The following is an 18,270-nucleotide window of genomic DNA, read 5'->3' as shown; positions in this document are numbered from 1 at the left end:
AAACTACACTAAACACAGGCTGTGTCAGATCCTGTGTAATGGTTCTGCCCTCAGGGCATCAGAGTTCAAGAATCAAATGCAGGCATCAGGGATGGTTATGGTACAAGGGAGTTTTCATCCTCCTGTTCTTTTCCAGTCTATAACTGAGGGAGAATATGAGCAACTCTATTACCCTCATGATCCCACAGCACATCATAATGGTTCCTTCAGCAAAGATCTCTCTTAAAGATGGTTTTTGTGCTGTCAGGGTACAGTAGTGTTGTGGGATGGGGAATTTTCCCTAATGTTTGTCCGCTCTCCTAAATAAATGTATGACGAGCATGGACTGGCTGAGGACAGCCAGGAAACTGGCAACGTACTAGCGGCGTGAAAAATGCTTTTTAATTTTTATTGTGGCATTTTAATAAATGTTGGAAGGGATCAGACATTGCCAAAGCAATTGAAGGCAGGAAAGGGCATATACATAGGTGGTCTGAATTTAAAATGTCATTAACTTTCACCATCATTGCGCTGGCCGAGGGTACAGCTCGTGTTTGCAGTGAACCAAGAGTCACCGAAGAATGGAGAGCAGTACAGTCGGCTCTGGACAGCTTGAGGACTAGGAAGATCAGATCTGTCGGCAGCTGCTCTCTCTTGCTTAGAAAGACAGGTAGGCTGTTCACCCTGCATTCTGTATGTTTGCTAAGGGTGTAAATATACCTCACTGAGTTCTAGCATGAATCTCAAAGACAAAGTTTCTGATGCCTGTACAGAAAAAAAGAAGCTAAGATTTTTAGCTGTTCCTCTTCTACACAGAGTGCAGAGTAAGCATTTTTACTTAACTGCAGTACATGTATTTTAGTCTTCTCTTCTTCTAGGTTAGAAAGTGTTATGAATTTTATCAAATTCATCTGCTGCTTTTGCATGCAATCATTGAAAACTGCAGAATATTAATAATTGTCTAGTTATGGTCTTTATCTCAGAAAAAAAACTTGAATCTTTTAGAGAAACTAAGAGAAGAGCAATGAGAAATGCCAAGAAACCTTGAAGAGGTCTTGAGAATCTTAAAGTGAGAATGGGAGACCCTAAAATAGACAGTAAAATGTGATGTTCTCTTCCTTCAGCCACGTTTTACCCTTCCAATGTGTTCTTCAGCTCTGTTTTGGTCAGTGAAGTACCTGTAGGTATGGTCCTCCAGGAGAAGCAATTCCTTTTCTTGTCTGCTTTTCAAGTACCTCTAGGAAGGGTAGACCAATCAGATAACTTTAAGATCAAGTGTAATATATGTATGCGTGTGTAAATATGTAAATATTACTTAAAATAAAAACTAGATGAGACTTTTCATAGAAGAGGTGAAATCAACACTTTAGTCACCGAGATTCTACAGGGAGGAAAACAACAGCAACAAAAAGACAGCCTCAAATGTTGAGTTTTCAGCAAAAGTTGTGTGAACCATTCATAGATCACCAGTCCTTACCATGGTCTAGATCTCTTTCTGTGTAATCAGTTTAACTCTGTGAGCCAAAATGGTACAACATGGTAAAATTTAAAGCATTTGCAAAGTGATTGTCATTAATTTTGCTTGATTTAGAAAACTCTTCACATTCTACAGTTCAGTATCTCAAAAATTCATTAACTCAATTAATTCAAGCCTTCTACTTCTGAAAACCCACAGTGCATGATATAATAAAACAAAGAAAATTCTGTTAATCATTGAAATGCTCTATAAATTGATGCTGTTACATATTAAACATGGTAACTACATTTGACTCAGGAGAGCTAATTAGTAAATGTCTGTTATAGCCTTTGGTTATTGAAATTCTGGAATACTTAAGTGTTTGCATGAACTATTGATTTCATGGTTCTAGAAAGCTTCTGTGGACTCTCCATTTTCTGCATATATTTTTCTCATAATCACTGATAACACTAGCTGGAACAAGAGAATTCAGTTATGCAACATAATATTTAAGTCAGTAAAAACAGCACAAGAGGTAGAAAATTCTGGCAAATATCCACTATGTGACTTTGTTTTAATCCTAAATTCAACAAGGGTTCTCTGCATTGGAAGTTAAGTTGGATGAGAGTCTCCCTGGTTTTGCCACTGCTACTGGTTCTAGTACATGGAGATGATGTCTGTGGAAAGGCTTTGGTGGGCTTGGAAGAACTTGGTCTTAAAGAACAAGATGTTTCATGCATCACCTACTCTATTTTAATAGAAATGTTCATACTTACAGGAGGCACTCATATTCAGCACTCAAGATGATTCATCTGTTTTCTGCTGCAGGATTTTGTGTGCACAAACTATATATATTAGCTAAGCTCAAGAATAAGCTGTCTTATTTTGACTAAATGTACTTTCAATCATACAAGCAACCTTATTTTTATTTTTTGAAAATAACACCTGTGAATATATATGTATATATTTTTTTTCCATGAATGATACTTTTATATGGTTAAGGCCTTCCCAAATGTCAAAACCTTCCACACACAGATGTTTGTTTGAGAAATTCTCACACACTTTAATTTCTGGTGTTTGGATGCTTTCCAGTGTTGTCTGAAGAGAAATATGGATTTTCTGTGTTTTTATTAACATTCTTACAGGCTATTATGAAATTGTAATAAATAATAAAAAAAAAAAAAAGGTAAATGGTAGTCTGGCTGTTGGTAATATACAACATTACTGACTTTAATAGAGAAAATGGAAGGATGCTTATGTAGGTTGTCATACAGTCCAAGCTCATGCTTTTGTTTAATGAGAGCTAAAGGTAGCTAGAGAGAAGCTCTTTCACGCTGCTCTAGTGCAAAACTAAAACACTTCTGTATATCCATGCTGAGAGTTCTGTTTACTCATTTTCCAATTCTAATAAGGAAGCTAGCCCAATTAAGTGGAATAAGCCAGACAATTATGCTATGGAAGATTTTAAATCAAGTATTTCAAAAGGGTCTTAGGGAGTTGGGTGCCATGGTTCTCAGGATATTTTATGTACCACTACATCTGAAGCAGAGCGTGTTCTATCTTTTGGACACACCTGTAGTTTCTGTATTGAAATATGCAAACATTATTTTCCCAAGTGTATGTTAACTATTTTCTGTTACATACACTAGAGCAGAGGACTGACGTGTAACAACTGTGAAAGTAACAGTTACATGCCTTACTTTTGGAGTTATTAAGGCTGGTTGACTGTCTAGATGACCTCAGTGTCCAACGTAACTTTAGTGAGCTGCAAATAAGTGCAGTTTTTAGATTTTAGTTAGGACTGTAGGAGACTGTTCACTGCAGTGACCTTAGCAGTGTACACTTCTATGACCTGAATTATTGTTATGTGTTTTTTGTTTGTTTTGACAAATAAGACCATATTTGTTTATTAAAATGTTGTTACTAAATATTTTATTTTGGAATGAAATGCACAGGTAACTAAAGTTCTGTCTTTAGAAAGCTTTCATGAGAACACAAACATAATGTACTAAAGATTATATGCTTAAAGAGATACAGAAAAATGCTGTGAACAATTATAGATAGCATGTGTAATTTTCTCTGCGACTGTCAATAGAACATGTCTGTTAACCACAATAATGATATTAAAGAAAATACTTAGTTTTCTAGACATTTTTCACTTTGGTAAAACAACAAAAAATTCTAAGGAACTTCTGTTTTGTTAACATTTCCTTAAAGTATTACTTACAATACCTTTTTAATTTTTTATTTTTTTCTCATTAGAAAAATGGATACTGGAAGAAAAAAGCAGAAAGAAATAAGAAATCTCTTTTGCAGAAGATGTAAGTGAAAGATGCAAGTGATTTTTTAAACATTAGCAGCATTAGTTCTACAATTAATTAAATAGTAAACATTTATAAATATACATATATTCCAACATACTTTAAGAAAATATACATTTCTGTTGCAGCATAGCCCAGTTTAAAAAAAAAAAGTAAATAATTGTACATTTTGAGATTTTACTTCCTACTAACTCCTGTTTTGTTATAAATAAAATAATCAAAGCTATCTCAGGTGAGAGCTTAATACACTTTCATTGATATATTTTATTTTAATAGAAGCTGTAAAAAAAAAAGCAGATCACATGATATTTGAAGCTAAATTATTCTTTTTTTTTTTTTTTTTTTTTTTCCCCTAACAACTGAACATTTCATCTTTCATTGGATGTGTTTTATTGGTGATTAACTACAGGTAATTTGTTTAATAATAATGATAAATTTCAGATGTATTTCTGACACACATAGGTATCAACTAGCCAACAGTCATCTTCAAAAATGCTTCAAATTCTACGTCTTCATATATGTTCACTCTTGTTCAGACATCTTCAAGAATTTAAAATGATTGTTTGCCCAGCTATTCAAAAACAATTCACAGACATGTGGAGTCAAGAAATTACATATTACTAATAAGTGCAGAGAGATATTAGTTTCTAACTCTTACATGAAAAACCAGCAGGGATATTTAACGTAGTGATTTGTATTGGGTTTATGTGGCAAGTGTTTGCAGGGAGCCTGCAGAGATGGCCTCTGTGAGCAGAGCCCAGCAGCTGCCCTATGTCAGATCAGAGCCAGCTCCAGATGGCTCCAAAAGGGACCCGTTGCTGGCCAGACCTGAGCCAGGGAGCAACCCTGGTTTGGCCTGTGAGAGCAGATTTAAGAAAGGGAGGAACCTGCTGTGCAACAGCAGCTGGGAGAGAGGAGTGAGAAACAGCCCTGCAGACCCCAAGGTGAGTGCAGAAGGAGGGCAGGAGGTGCTCCAGACATGCAGCAGCAGTTCCCCTGCGGCCTGTGGAGAGGCCCCTGGTGGAGCAGGCGGTCCCCCTGCAGCCCATGGGTCCCACATGGAGCAGATCTCCACGCTGCAACCTGTGGAGGAGCCCCCGGTGGAGCAGGTGGATGTGGCCTGGAGGAGGCTGCGGCCCATGGGGAGCCCCTGCAGGAGCAGGCCCCGGGCTGGAGCTGCAGCCTGCGGAGAGGAGCCCATGCAGGAGCAAGGGGTCTGGGGGGAGCTGCCGCCCATGGGGGACCTGTGCTGGAGCAGTCTGCTCCTGGGGGATAGACCCCGTGGTATGGAGCCATGCAGGATCAATTCAGCAAGGACGGCATACCATGGGAGGGACCCCATGTGGAGCAGGGTCAGAGAGTGGCTGTGAAGGAGCAGTGGAGACAAAGCGTTAGGGCCTGACCACAGCCCTCGTTCCCATGCACTACTTAGGAGGATGAGGTAGTAGAGAGTGGAGGATGGGGAGGTATTTTTATTTTTGCATTTAGTTTCTCACTGTGGTAGTCAGTTAATAATAGGCAATAAATTATATTAATCTCCCTACTTTGAGTGTGTTTTGCATGTGATGGTAAAGGGTGAGCGATTTCCCTGTCCTTGCTGCAACCCTTAAACCTTTTTCTATCATACTTTCTCCTGCTTTTCCTTGGAGAAGGTGGAGTGAGAGAGCATGGCAGAGTTTAGCTATCCATCATGGTGAAACTGCCACATAAGTCTACCATCTTCGTGCAAGAGTCTATATTTTCAAAAGCCAACTTCATACACCATGTCAGTGTGAAGGAGGCACGGTATTTCTGTTTTTAATCTATTTGGCGATAAATCAAGAGTTATATTCCCCGCTTTTTTATTTTCTAGGTTACCTTTGCCATTGTCTTAAAGTAACTAGCATGTTTCAATCCTTCTTTTGGCTACAACATTTATTTAGGAACAAATTTTAATTATATTGTATGGGGAAGGTGTACGCCCTTTGGTATCACAGCAGCTTCCTGTACCAACCCAGCACTTATTGCACATTAGGAAAGCACTGTTTGGTTTGAGGCAGGAGTTCTGTGATATCTCTGTCTTTAAGTGTACTACTTTGGAATATATTTCTAAAGGTATGTCTGCATATTGAAATTTAGTTTGGCACATTTTGTTTCTTGCTCAGCCTTTGTTAATCAGATCTTTTTCTTCTTGATGGCAAGGCAACTAAAGCAAGGCCTTTCTTCATGGTCAGACTCTGCACTAGCAAAGTGTAAATCAGGCTGCTAGAAAGTTTTGGTAAAACTTGCTGGAGAATTTGTTGGAATTTTTCATACAGCTCTAGAAAAAAACAAGAGCAGTCCTTTATTGAGACTGTTGTGTTCTTCTATCACTTGTACTTCCCTTGGCTGCATATCGGGACCCTGCGGGAGAGTTATGGGATAGCATGAGGTATATGACTAGCTAAAGAGTTTTAAAAGGTAAGGTTTTTCATACCTTGCCTTAATTATTAATTACATCTTGTATATAAGATTTTATTTTCGTATGGTACAAAATGGAATCAAGATATTTTAGCGTCTTCTTTCTTCACTGCAAGCTGCCTGCTTCTTTAGCTGCTACTTTTGTCTTCTGCTACAACTGTCTTCGCAAACCTACAGTCATTCACTTGGCCACTGCAAAAGTGACAGAAACAGACACAATTAACCACGGTTATTGCCTTCCTCAGAAATTTTTGGGCTCTGTTAGCCTTTTACCTAGCTATGTTTTCTTTTCTTTCTTTTATAAGTAGATTGTTTTAATATTTTTTTAAAGAATCTTTTGATTCTTTTTTTTTTTTTTTTCAAAAAGAATATATATATATATATATATATTCATCACTAACTGGAAGAGAGGAAACATAACCCCCATTTTTAAAAAGGGAAAAAAGGAAGACATGGGGAATTATAGGTCAATCAGTCTCACTTCTATGCCTGGCAAGATGATGGAGCAGATCCTTCTGGAAGTTACACTAAGGCACATGGAAAAAAAGGAAGTGATTGGTGACAGCCAACATAGGCTTCACTAAGGGCAGAAATCTGATGGCCTTCCACGACAGGGTTACAGCATTGGTGGATAGGGGAAGAGTAATTGACATCATCTACCTGTCCTTGTGCAAAGATTTTACACTGTCCCCCATTATATCCTTGTCTCTAATTTGGAGAGAGGTGGAGTTGATGGATGGACCACTCGGTGGGTAAGGAATTGGCTAGATGGACACATTCAAGAGTTTCAGTCAATGGCTCAATATCCAGTCAATATCAATATCAGTAACGAGTGGTGTTCCTTAGGGATCAGTATTGGGACCTGAGCTGTGTAGCATCTTTGTTGGTGGCATGGACAGTAAAATTGAGTGCAGCCTCAGTGAGTTTGCTGATGACACCGAGCTGAGTGGTGCAGCTGACACCCCAGAGGGAAGGGATGTCATCCAGATGGACCTAGACAGGCTTGAGGGGTGGGCCCGTGCGAACGTCATGAAGTTCATCAAGGCCAAGGTCCTGCTGCTGTGTTGGGGAAATCCCAAACACAAATACAATCTGGGTATAGAATGGATTGAGAGCAGCCCTGAGGAGAAGGACCTGTGGGTGCTTGTTAATGAGAAGCTTGACATGAGCTGGCAATGTGCTCTTGCAGCCCAGAAAGCCAACCATATCATGGGATGCATGAAAAGAATCATGGCCAACAGGTCAAGGGAGGTGATTCTCCCCCTCTACTCTGCTCTTGTGAGACCCCACCTGGAGTACTGTGTACAGCTCTGGGGCCCCCAGCATAAGAAGGACATGGAAGTATTAGAATGAGTCCATAGGAAGACCACAAAGATGATCAAGGGGTTGGAGCACCTCTCCCATGAAGACAGGTTGAGGGAGTTGGGGTTGTTCATCCTGGAGAAGAGGAGGCTCCAGGGAGACCTTATAACAACCTTCCAATACCTAAAGAGGGTCTTCAGGAAGGCTAGGGAGGGTCTCTTTATCAGTGAGTGTAGTGACAGGACAAGAAGTAATGTCTTTAAAACCCTAACCATTCTATGATTTTAAGTGTTAAGTTCTGTGATAAAATATTTGCTTTATATATTGAAAAATGATTCTTTTTAATGGCACCTAAACTCAAACACAAATTGGGCAGTCTGGACAGTATTTGTGACAAGATAATGTATGAATTTGTATAAATGGAAAGCAAATCACATACAGTGTATATAAATACATATTTTCAGAGATAATACCTAACAGAGAAAAAAAAGCACAATAAAATGTTTATTTTTTTGCACAGCCGATAATAGAAGTATTGATTTTACCCATAACAAAGCTCTCAATTGCATCTTCTTTTCTTCCATGAAACAAAATGATTATAGCTGTGTCAGAGATGCAAGCTATTGTGAAACCGAACCAGTTATATGTAGTTTCTCCTGTGTAGTACTTGTGATTTATAACCTCTATTATTTGAGATTCACACAGAATTCCTGAGTGAATCTTCTCGTCTTAAACATCCACAAGCAGCTACTGAGACTTAGGAGTGAGCTAAAAAATCATCAGCCTTCTCGATCATGTCTGTTTTCTTTTGTTGCTTTGATTTTTCCCTTGAAGGATAGGCAGGTTTCCTGATTTATCTCTTCCTTCTTCTTACATCCTTGAAGGCAACTTGTGAATAGAGCCGGATGTTCTTTCTTTTATCTCTGTTGGCCTCTGGAAATCATGTGGAGGTGAGATTTTCTTCTGTGGATGAGTGAATATATTTACCATGGTCTCAAGCAGAATGTTGTTTGATAATGTGCACCTAGTAAGACGAAGGGAAACACAGGAATAAACAATAAAAATAATTTTGCTGGATATAGTCTCTTTCTCGTAGATCTAGGCTATGTATCTCTGTGGCTGATTCACTACATCATGAAGTAGGTAACTGCTTTTCCCAAAATTGATGTACTGTCAGGAGTAGCACTGGCTCTTTCTCTGAAAAAGACTTTAAAAGGTGCGCATCACGAGAATGAGAAAAGGAGACTTACTTTCCTTCCATGAAAATACTTAATTTGTCTAATATATATATATTTTTTACCTACATTGTTGGTGTTAAGAGCTTTCTTGGCTTGTATGTTCGTCCTTTCGTCCTTTCGTCCTTTCGTCCTTTCGTCCTTTCTTTCCCCTCATTGTTTATACCATGATGTGCAGATCCTTCCTTCCTTCCCTTATTCATTCTCAATGGACAATTTAATGTTTAGTGGAGCTTTGGGGAAAAATCCTGTCTGGAAGCATCAATCCTCATAATTTATGACAACTGTCAAAACTTCATGAACAGTGGATTTAAAAATCTTTTCTGATAAAAGCTCCCCTTTGCAGTAATGTCTGACCTGTGTGAGTGGTAACAGTGTGTGCTTGAGCTTTGCTTCTCTGCCTCAGGGGTACTGCAAATCAGAGGCTTCTGAGACATGACGACTTTTTCCAAAGGACTAGACCATCAGCGACGAGACGCTGGAGGGTAGCCCCGCAGAGAGGGATCTGGGGGTTGTGGTTGACAGCAAGTTGAATATGAGCCAGCAGTGTGCCCTGGCAGCCAGGAGGGCCAACCGCATCCTGGGATGCATCAAGCATGGCATTGCTAGTCGGTCGAGGGAAGTGATCGTCCCACTCTACTCTGCGCTGGTGCGGCCTCACCTTGAGTACTGTGTGCAGTTTGGACACCACAGTACAAAAAGGACATTAAACTGTTGGAGAGTGTCCAGAGGAGGGCGACGAAGATGCTGAAGGGCCTAGAGGGGAAGGCATATGAGGAGTGGCTGAGGTCACTGGGCCTGTTCAGCCTGGAGAAGAGGAGGCTGAGGGGGGACCTCATCGCAGTCTACAACTTCCTCGTGAGGGGGAGTGGATAGGCAGGTGACCTATTCTCCATTATCACCAGTGACAGGATCCACGGGAATGGTGTTAAGCTGAGGCAGGGGAAGTTTAGGCTGGACATCAGGAAGAGGTTCTTCACTGAAAGGGTGGTTGCACGCTGGAACAGGCTCCCCAGTGAAGTAGTCACTGCACCAAGCCTGTCTGAATTTAAGAAGAGATTGGACTGTGCACTTAGTCACGTGGTCTAAACTTTTGGGCAGACCTGTGCGGTGCCAGGAGTTGGACTTGATGATCCTTATGGGTCCCTTCCAACTCGGGATATTCTATGATTCTATGATTCTATCAGGTTGCACCATTTATGGATTTAAATTTTATTTTTTTTAAATTTATTTTCAGGTTATTGTGAAATGTCAAACCTTATAAAATGCCAGGCAGAAAATATTTAGGTGAAGTCAATCCACATGTTAATAAAATGAGTATTTTTTTGAACATACTTTTTCCCCCTCGATAACAGTTGGAAGGACTTACTTTTGCAAATGACTAGTGACCATTGCAAGATGTTCGACAAGGCTGAGAGATCTGTGGTCAAAGACAGATGTATTCATCTCATAGCATTACTCCATTCTGTAGTAATCTGACTGCTGATAGGATGTTGCGAAGATGGTGCTTTACTCCATCTGAAATTCTTCACTTGTCAGAGCCAGAATTCACTGTAATGGAGTGACTGGATTACTACAGCCATAGATGGTTAGGAAATAGAGAAGAAGATTGTCTCTATTACTTCTTCATAGTCAATAAATATTTACTGGTGAAAAAGAGTATTTTCTAAAAGGTGTGTTTTGTGCCTTGCTGCACTTCTGGTGGGGTGTGTTGGACTATGTACTATGCTTCAAGCCACCCATCAGAGGGCCTGAACAACTTTTGTTGTTAAAACTGAAATCCTGTTTTTCCTGGGTTCATACATTTCATGACTGCAGTTGACAGCCCCCAGCATTTCTGGGAAGTTAGGAGTGGAAACCCTCACAGCTTTGGTATAGTTCTGCTTACTGTTTCCCTAAGCAATCCATACTAAGCAGTTTGTACTATTTTTAGTGAAATGCGTTTTTCTGTCAGGGCCTTCAGATCTGATCTTAAAAGCTTTCTTTTAATGTTGACATTGAAAAGATGTTCTTGTACTGGAAGTCTGGATATGACTGGCAGCAATTTCTTTGCTCCTACTTATGTTCCAATGCATGGCTGAATTCCACAGTTTTTTTTTTTGAAAGTGTTTCTGAAGAGTAATTTTGGCCTTGATTCCAGAAAAAAAAATTAAGTGAAAGATACATATGGTGAATTAGCTATCTGATCTCTTGTTATTTGGATGTAAATATAAAGGAAAACAAAATAAAAACACAACAAAACCCAACATGTATTTTCTCCCACTTAAGAATAAGTCAAGACTTCACTGAGAATCATGTGTAAACTATGAATTTCCCCGCCTATTTTTGTCTGTCAGATGTCAAGCAAAGAAGAGTCATCAAAAAAGGGCACGTCTTTTCTTCATTTCTTCCAAGGACCTTATGGTTAGAAAAGTCGTCTGGAATATAGGAGACAAAACATCAAATCCTATAGTTGCTTAAGGGCACTTGAGGCCTTTTTTTAATGTCCTAAATTACAAGTAACAGGATATAACGTGGTTGGAATTCTCTCAACCAGTGCTGCTTAAGACAATGCACAATATATGAAAAAAATGCACATTTGTTTTAGAGTGAAAATAGAAAGGGTACTTTGGTAGAAAGGCTACTGGAGAGACATTCAATAATGGAGGAAGAGCTTGGTTTCTGTTTTCTGTTCCAGTTCACTTAAAATATTTTTATAGAAAAAGTAGCAATGGCAACTGGCTCTATGGAGGAATGCATATTGATATCCAGAATAGACTATTGCCATATGAATGGTCTTGAATTTTGGAGAAATTGCCCATTGGGAAAGAGAAAGATTTAAAAGTAATTCAGATCTGTAGAAATCGCTTTACCCACTAGCTAATTACACCAAAGAACAACCAGTCAAATTGGTTTGTATAACTTCAGTGGTGATACTTTCCTTAACTGGCATCTTTGATATTAAAAATACTCTATGCATACATAAAATATTTCAATAATTATCATAGTTGATAGACATAAAGAATCATAGTTCTTTAAATCATTGTGGTTGAGCGCAAAATTATTGATCCCAAACTGGGAAATGGGAATGGAGCATAGCTTCCTGTTCTCCTTCTACTCCTCGTTCCATTATTGTTGAGAATATTTGTAGCTGGACAAACAGCACCACTGAGACCCTAGTGGCTGAATGTGCAGAGCAACAAGTCAGTGGGAAAAGATATGATGAGTTTCAGACACTGAAGCTCTTATAAGTGTCAGACTCGTGACAAGCGATTTCAATGCCTAATCCTGCTGTATGGGAAGTGATGCTTTAATTTGCAATTGAACGACAAAATCCTCAAGTCATCCTTATCTCCTGAGTAAGTGAAGAAAGACTATGTAGTGTAAAAGCTCATTATGACTCTTCTGTGTCATTTTGCACCTTTGGAAAGTTTTTTTTTTTATTATTTTTTTTAATTTTATAATTGCATCTCACTCTAGCATATTTTTATTAACACTGAGATGCAAATTATGAGATACATACCAAGATTATGTGTTTGTATTTACAGATGAAATTGATTAAAAAGAGTATTCATACTTCATCTGTGCTAATTCCAAGTATCCTCTCTGCCATTGATCTTTATAATGTATAATGATTTCTTTCAATCTCCAATGAGAATATAACATGTAACCATTCTTTGTAAGTGTTATTTATTGCTGTCTGTACCAGAGGAAGGTCTCATTTTATAGTCGTTTTACAAGTGGAGAGTAATCTAACAAAGTAATTAGAGTAAATTAAGACAAAATCTAAGATCCGAAACTTTGAAAAGGGAGATGAACTATTTTCTACCATTTTCTAAGCCTCACTCTGTCTCCTGGAGCTGGAGAATACTAATTTTTGGAGTGCTCTCTGTGCTCTACCAGAACTTTTAAGCAGAGATAGAAGCCTTTGAAGAGGGGGGTTTATGTCTTTTGGGAGTTTAAATAATTGGTGCTGGTCACTGAATCCTTTGTAGAAAGTGGATTAGGAACTAGCTGGCAGCTTAGTTACAGAATTATCTGCACATTCAGTGGCTAGATCCGCTGATCTGTTATGAATACTTTCTTCCATTTTAGCTATGAGTGGTAGCATTCAGGATTGCTTTCTTTTTTTCTTACAGCATATGGAAGAAAGTAAGGCATATCAGCATATTCTCTGCATTATTTATGATATCCTTTAACAAGTTGCCATAGGGATATAGCACACACAGAAATAAGGCTCGCATAGAATGAGAAGAAAAAAAAAAAAAAAGTGTCAGGGTTAGGTTCAGAGGACTTTCTTCTGTAACAGAGCAATAATGGAGATACTATGCAGCCTGATCCATCTCAGTCCTCAGCCTGTGGTTGGATGTATCAAAGGATGAATTTAAAGGAGAATGTGTTGGCAGTGGAGCACATGACCCACTGTGCATCCCTCTGCATCGTGAGCTGCAGAACACGTGGAACAGATTCCAGGCTGAGCTCTGTAGATTGTTGACAGGAGAAGAAAAGCATAAATTGGCTCTAAATTGCTTTGACCTCTTATTATTTTCTCTTTTTAGAACTGGCCATAGTCCTATACCTGCACAAAATATTTATGTTTGCCTCATCACTCAGAACGCTGAATCCCAAATGTGTTGCAGATAAGTCCTGTTGCACTTTTGCTGTAGTTCCCTGAGGGGTCAACCCACAGTAGATTTTTAGTTTCATTCATAATAATAAATCGTGTGCAGAAATGAGTGTCCCCAGTTTTTGCTGCTTCTAACAATCAACTGTCATTACTCCTTTTCTTGTCTCTTTGGTTGCTTATTTATTTATTTATTTCATCACATTGTGTTGCTTTGTGACCATAAGGATTAAGGCTGTCAGACTGTGACTTCTCTGCATTCCTTAAGGACTATGTTCTACAAATCATCCCCTGCTCTGTAAATCTATATGTGAAAGTTGTTTTGGTTGCTGTTCAGATTGGGGGTTTCTCCTCTGCAGAAAAAAACTTCTTCCCAGATGACTGCATTATGTTTATGCTTGTGTTATGTTGATCTACTTATACGGGAACAACAGAGAATGAACCTAACATTAAAAAAAAATGTTTCAAGGTAGTTATTGTTTTGGGTCTGATATGTCTTTAATGGTTTACTTGTTTGTTTTAAATTCATGACTTCTGTGAACTGGGCTGTGAACATACAGCATCTCTAAAACCATTGCTCAGCACAGAGGGGAAATTTTGTGAAGAAAAAGACACCACATTTTGACCACAGTGAAGTTCATACCCTCTGTATTCCAGATTCTGTTAGGCATGAGAACAGGGTTTTTCTGTCCAGTGAGTGGGACCTCAGTTCCCCAGGCCTAGGAACTTCAGCGTGGAAATGCCCAAAGGCATGGCCTGTTCAGGACTGTGTCTCTACACTAATTATATCTGGCTTTACCTTTTTTTAGTGTTAGAAAATGTTTGGCATCTGGAGAATTTTAGAACAAATTGATGGAGAGCTGCACTTTCCAAATTGCTGTTTGAATTTCTATTAATTTTCTTTTCACACATTACAATCAGTTTTATTTCAAGGGGGGGGGGGGGAGGGGAAGAGGTGGTATCTGTACCTTAAATCTGCAAATCATGCAAATCAAATTAATTTCTCAATTCTACATTGATTGTCTGAGGGTTAGCATAATAATATTTGCTTCATGGGAGTGATGGCTCTGTGCATAGTTGCCACAACATATACTCTTTGGTAGATGTAGGTGGTCGAAAAATATGAAATAAACATCAGTATATTGTTAACCATGGATGCATAATCCTTTAGAATGAATAGTTTCTGAAACATGAACAATGTGGACTTTGGAAAACAAATGACTCAGGCAATTGCATAATTAAACTTAGAGAAAACACTGCACAAATCTTTGTCTCATCGCTATAGTGCAGAAATGTAATGATAGAAATTAATCTTGTGACAGATTGGTGAAAAAGTTTCCAAGGAACTGATGAAACAGTGGCCACTGCAGAAATGTCTTCTTTCCAAGATAAATAGGTTTGGAGACAAAGTTTGTCCCCTGTGCCACAAGCCAGTGATAAGGTTAGAAGGATAATAATCTGGCATCAGATCAACTCTTCTAGGACAAGACCACATTTCCCATGGCTATGCTCTGTTATGTTTTCCATCCCACTCCCAGGTGATGTGGGGAAATGGTCATTCTGACCTGGGGTCACCTCCTGTTGACAAAGTTAATAAAGCATTCACAGTGTATGTCTTGGTATTACTTTGTCTTTGAACAGTCCTTGGTTCTTAGATGCACCATGATTTGGGTTGAATTTAAAGAAGGAAAGAAGATGGCTTAAATTAACCAAACTCAGAAGTTTGGCCTAACTGCAAAAGTGTCCTTCTAGTCTGGATGCTCTAAATTATTATCTGCTAGAGCACACTTTTTGAAAGTGATTCCCTAGGAGACTGTATCCTTGTGTAAGGTACCCACATTATATGCCTTAGATTGAAAGACCTGAATACCTCTGCAAATGTGCTATAAGGAGAGAGCTGAGATATTAACAAAGATAGACACCCTGCATGGGTGAAAAAGACATTTATTTCTATTCCTTGAGTTCATTATCTATCTTTACATACTTCACTGAGATTGTGAACTGCCTTACGCATAGTAATTGCTTCAGCACTGTAAATAACAGGGAACTCTTGTCACCCAAACCTATCAAAATTGTTATTATTATTCCTAAAAAAAAGGGTTCTCAAAAAATCAAAGGTCAGCAGAGTAATAATATATAGATTGTGATCATTTCATCCATTTTCATGAACTTTGTTTCAGTCAGGGACAATGATCTGAAAGCTGCAGAACTGGGGAAGTAGCAGTATCTTGTATCTCTAGATTTGTGAATGTTTGTATATGAACATTGTTTTAAACAGAGAATTTCAATCCAGCTTCAGCTGGGTCGTAGACTCCTCTTGTCACTCAGTAATAACTTTCTTATCACAGAGGGCCAGAAGAGCCCTCATTATATTCTCAGATTTCAGTAACATCTGGTAGGCTGGATCACAAGGCACTAGCACTTGTGCCAGGTTGTTCTTCTGTCAGTTTGGATATTCTGGACTCTTTCTAATCAGAGCAGACCAGAGCAGCCCAAATCTATTGGGGAGTTTCCATGTGGTCCCACTCTAGTTAGAGACAGAGATTTAGGGCCACTCATAACCTCAATCCACTTTGTTTTCCCCAGTATTGCATTTTAAATCTCTCTTGCTAAAATTTGGCCCCTGGCGCTACTGATAATAGACAGTGATATTCCTCTCAATCACTTTGCAACAGGAGCAGGAGTGACAAGTTACAAATCCCTTCACTTGTGTTGTCAAAGTCTAGGTCACTCAGAACTGGCAGGTATGGTTATGGGGAAGGTTGGGGCAGAAGCACCAAGGGAACTTGTTTTCTGTAAGATGCTTGATATAGAGCAGTGACATATATGTAATAAATTCATAATATATAAAGAGAAACAAGTTTGTTTTGCATGTGGTCATTTATTCAGAAGCCTATTTATATTTAAAATAATTTGGTATGTCATGTGACCAGTTATATTGTAAGGTGCTTTTCCAAGAGGCAGTTGGCTTTCTATCAGTGCTTTGGTGTCCTGTGCTATGCACATCTGACAAGCATGGCAATGGACCTGAGCAAGGCAGACAACCTCACTGGCTGCTCACCTCCAGAACATCTCTGCACAGCACAAGTTCCATAGTTTAGTGTATGGCAGCAGTTCAGGCTGTTTCTTTTATAGGAGATAGTATTACAGAAGACACAGAGGGAAAAATATTGATGATTTCAAAAGGGGCAAGATTTGCTCAGGCAGCATTGTGACCACCTGGGGGTTAGTATCTCAACACGACCACTTGACCATCACTTTCCATGCTTGCATGTTCGTTGGATGTTCACTTAATTGAGTTCAAGGCCAGACTGTAACATCATGGTTTTGTTGAACTACTTGAATATTTAACCTGATATACACAACTTGTCCAAAATAGAGTAACTATTATAATTATGCAGCCTGAAAAAAGGAAGATGAGATTCAGCTCATCTACTGCTGGATTCGTGTTTTTACCTACCAGTAGAATTATGCACCACATCATATTTTCCTTTTAGGTCAAGTACTATAGTAGCAGTTCGATTCTCAAGGGAATGCTTTTGTATTTACACTCATGGCTCTTGTTGAATCCAAGGAATGCAGATTTAGCGTTAGATACAGGATATCTCAGCTGTGTTTTTGTTAGAGACTGAAATTGTGAAAGCAGCCTTCTGTCTCCCTGTTTCCCTTTCCCTCCCATTTTTATGTGGCTTGTAAGTTACTCATGACATAGCCCTATTTTTACCCTTTGCAATGGCCATTTCTGACCGAGAGGGGCAGTTTTGTTGACTGAAGCTGGTGTGATACTGGTCTTGATGGCAAGAGCAGCCACGGCTTGGTTGAAAGGCTTGCAATGGGTGGCAGGAATGACACCTCCCAGCATGTGTCTCGTGCTGTGAACCTAGTCAGGTGTTGAACGTGTACAGTGCACACTTTAATGGAGCTCCAGTCCTGGCTGCTTTTGCCTCCTAGGCACTAAGGTAATGTAAATAACAATCACAGCGTCTTTTCCTTGGAGAGCTGAAAAATGTGTTGCTATAACACTGTTATAACATAAGCTGACAAAACCGCCTGTGTCTTTGTTCTTGTGGCTGTGGTGTGTTGGATGAGATTTTCTCTTGGGATTTGAAAAGGCACTTGGAAACAGCTCTTTTAGAAAGTTAGCTACATAGGATTATTTTAATCATAATGCAGTTTTCAAAGCACATTGATTGCATTTATTATTTTGAATTATGTCTAATGATTTCTGTTTGCCTCTTGTGCATACTTATTTTTATAATGTGCTTTGCTCTATATTTAAAGCATCTAGGATGCTCTTGTAGACAGGTGCTACATAAATAAAGAGTATTATTATTTTAATAATTTGCATCAGGATACCAATTAGAAAAGTCCCTGTGTTCTTATTTTCTTTTTAATCATTGATATTGTCAGAATTTAACCGTTGGGGAGCAAGGTGAAATGGAAAAAGAAATCCAGGTGGGAGAAACTGCTCCTCTCTCCTGTATGCCCAATGAAGGAATATTTCCCACAAGACAGCAGCTGTCATATTTATATTTTAGGATTATGTCCAATCTTTCTCTCCTTATATCTTGCTATATTGTGGAAATGGTAGTGAGTTACAGTTAAATGCTTGGCTGATAGAGGAGGCTACAGGACACTTGTGGGACCTCGACTGGCTGCATTTAGGGATGACAATGCATCCATTTGGGAAAAATGCAGCCAGTTGTGCCCAAAATTTTTGTCATGTGTGTACAAGCAGTAGATATTACACTGTGCCTTGCATTAAACATCAGAGACAAACATTTCTGAAGGGTCAGAAACCTTCTGTTAGCTGATATTCTTCTTCTGGTTATTTATTAATGCTGGAAACCTCTGTATTTCCAGAAGTGAGCTGGTCTTGAAAGAAAACGAGTTATCGAAACAATACTTAAATGAAAAGAAAGGGGGGGAGAGAAA

The 18,270-nt window shown here is 39.0% G+C and overlaps 1 long non-coding RNA gene across 1 annotated transcript; it reads left to right on the top strand.

Moving 5' to 3' along the window:
- Positions 1-6,814: 6,814 nt before the first annotated feature.
- On the top strand, positions 6,815-16,443 carry LOC121065272. Its single transcript, XR_005816965.1, has 3 exons — positions 6,815-6,918; positions 9,749-9,752; positions 16,432-16,443. It is a non-coding gene; the product is annotated as an uncharacterized LOC121065272 (long non-coding RNA).
- The last annotated feature ends 1,827 nt before the right edge of the window (positions 16,444-18,270 follow it).

The sequence above is a fragment of the Cygnus olor genome, chromosome 2, assembly GCF_009769625.2.
Source record: "Cygnus olor isolate bCygOlo1 chromosome 2, bCygOlo1.pri.v2, whole genome shotgun sequence".
Lineage (NCBI taxonomy): Eukaryota > Metazoa > Chordata > Aves > Anseriformes > Anatidae > Cygnus > Cygnus olor.
This window is presented reverse-complemented; position numbering and strand designations above follow the sequence as displayed.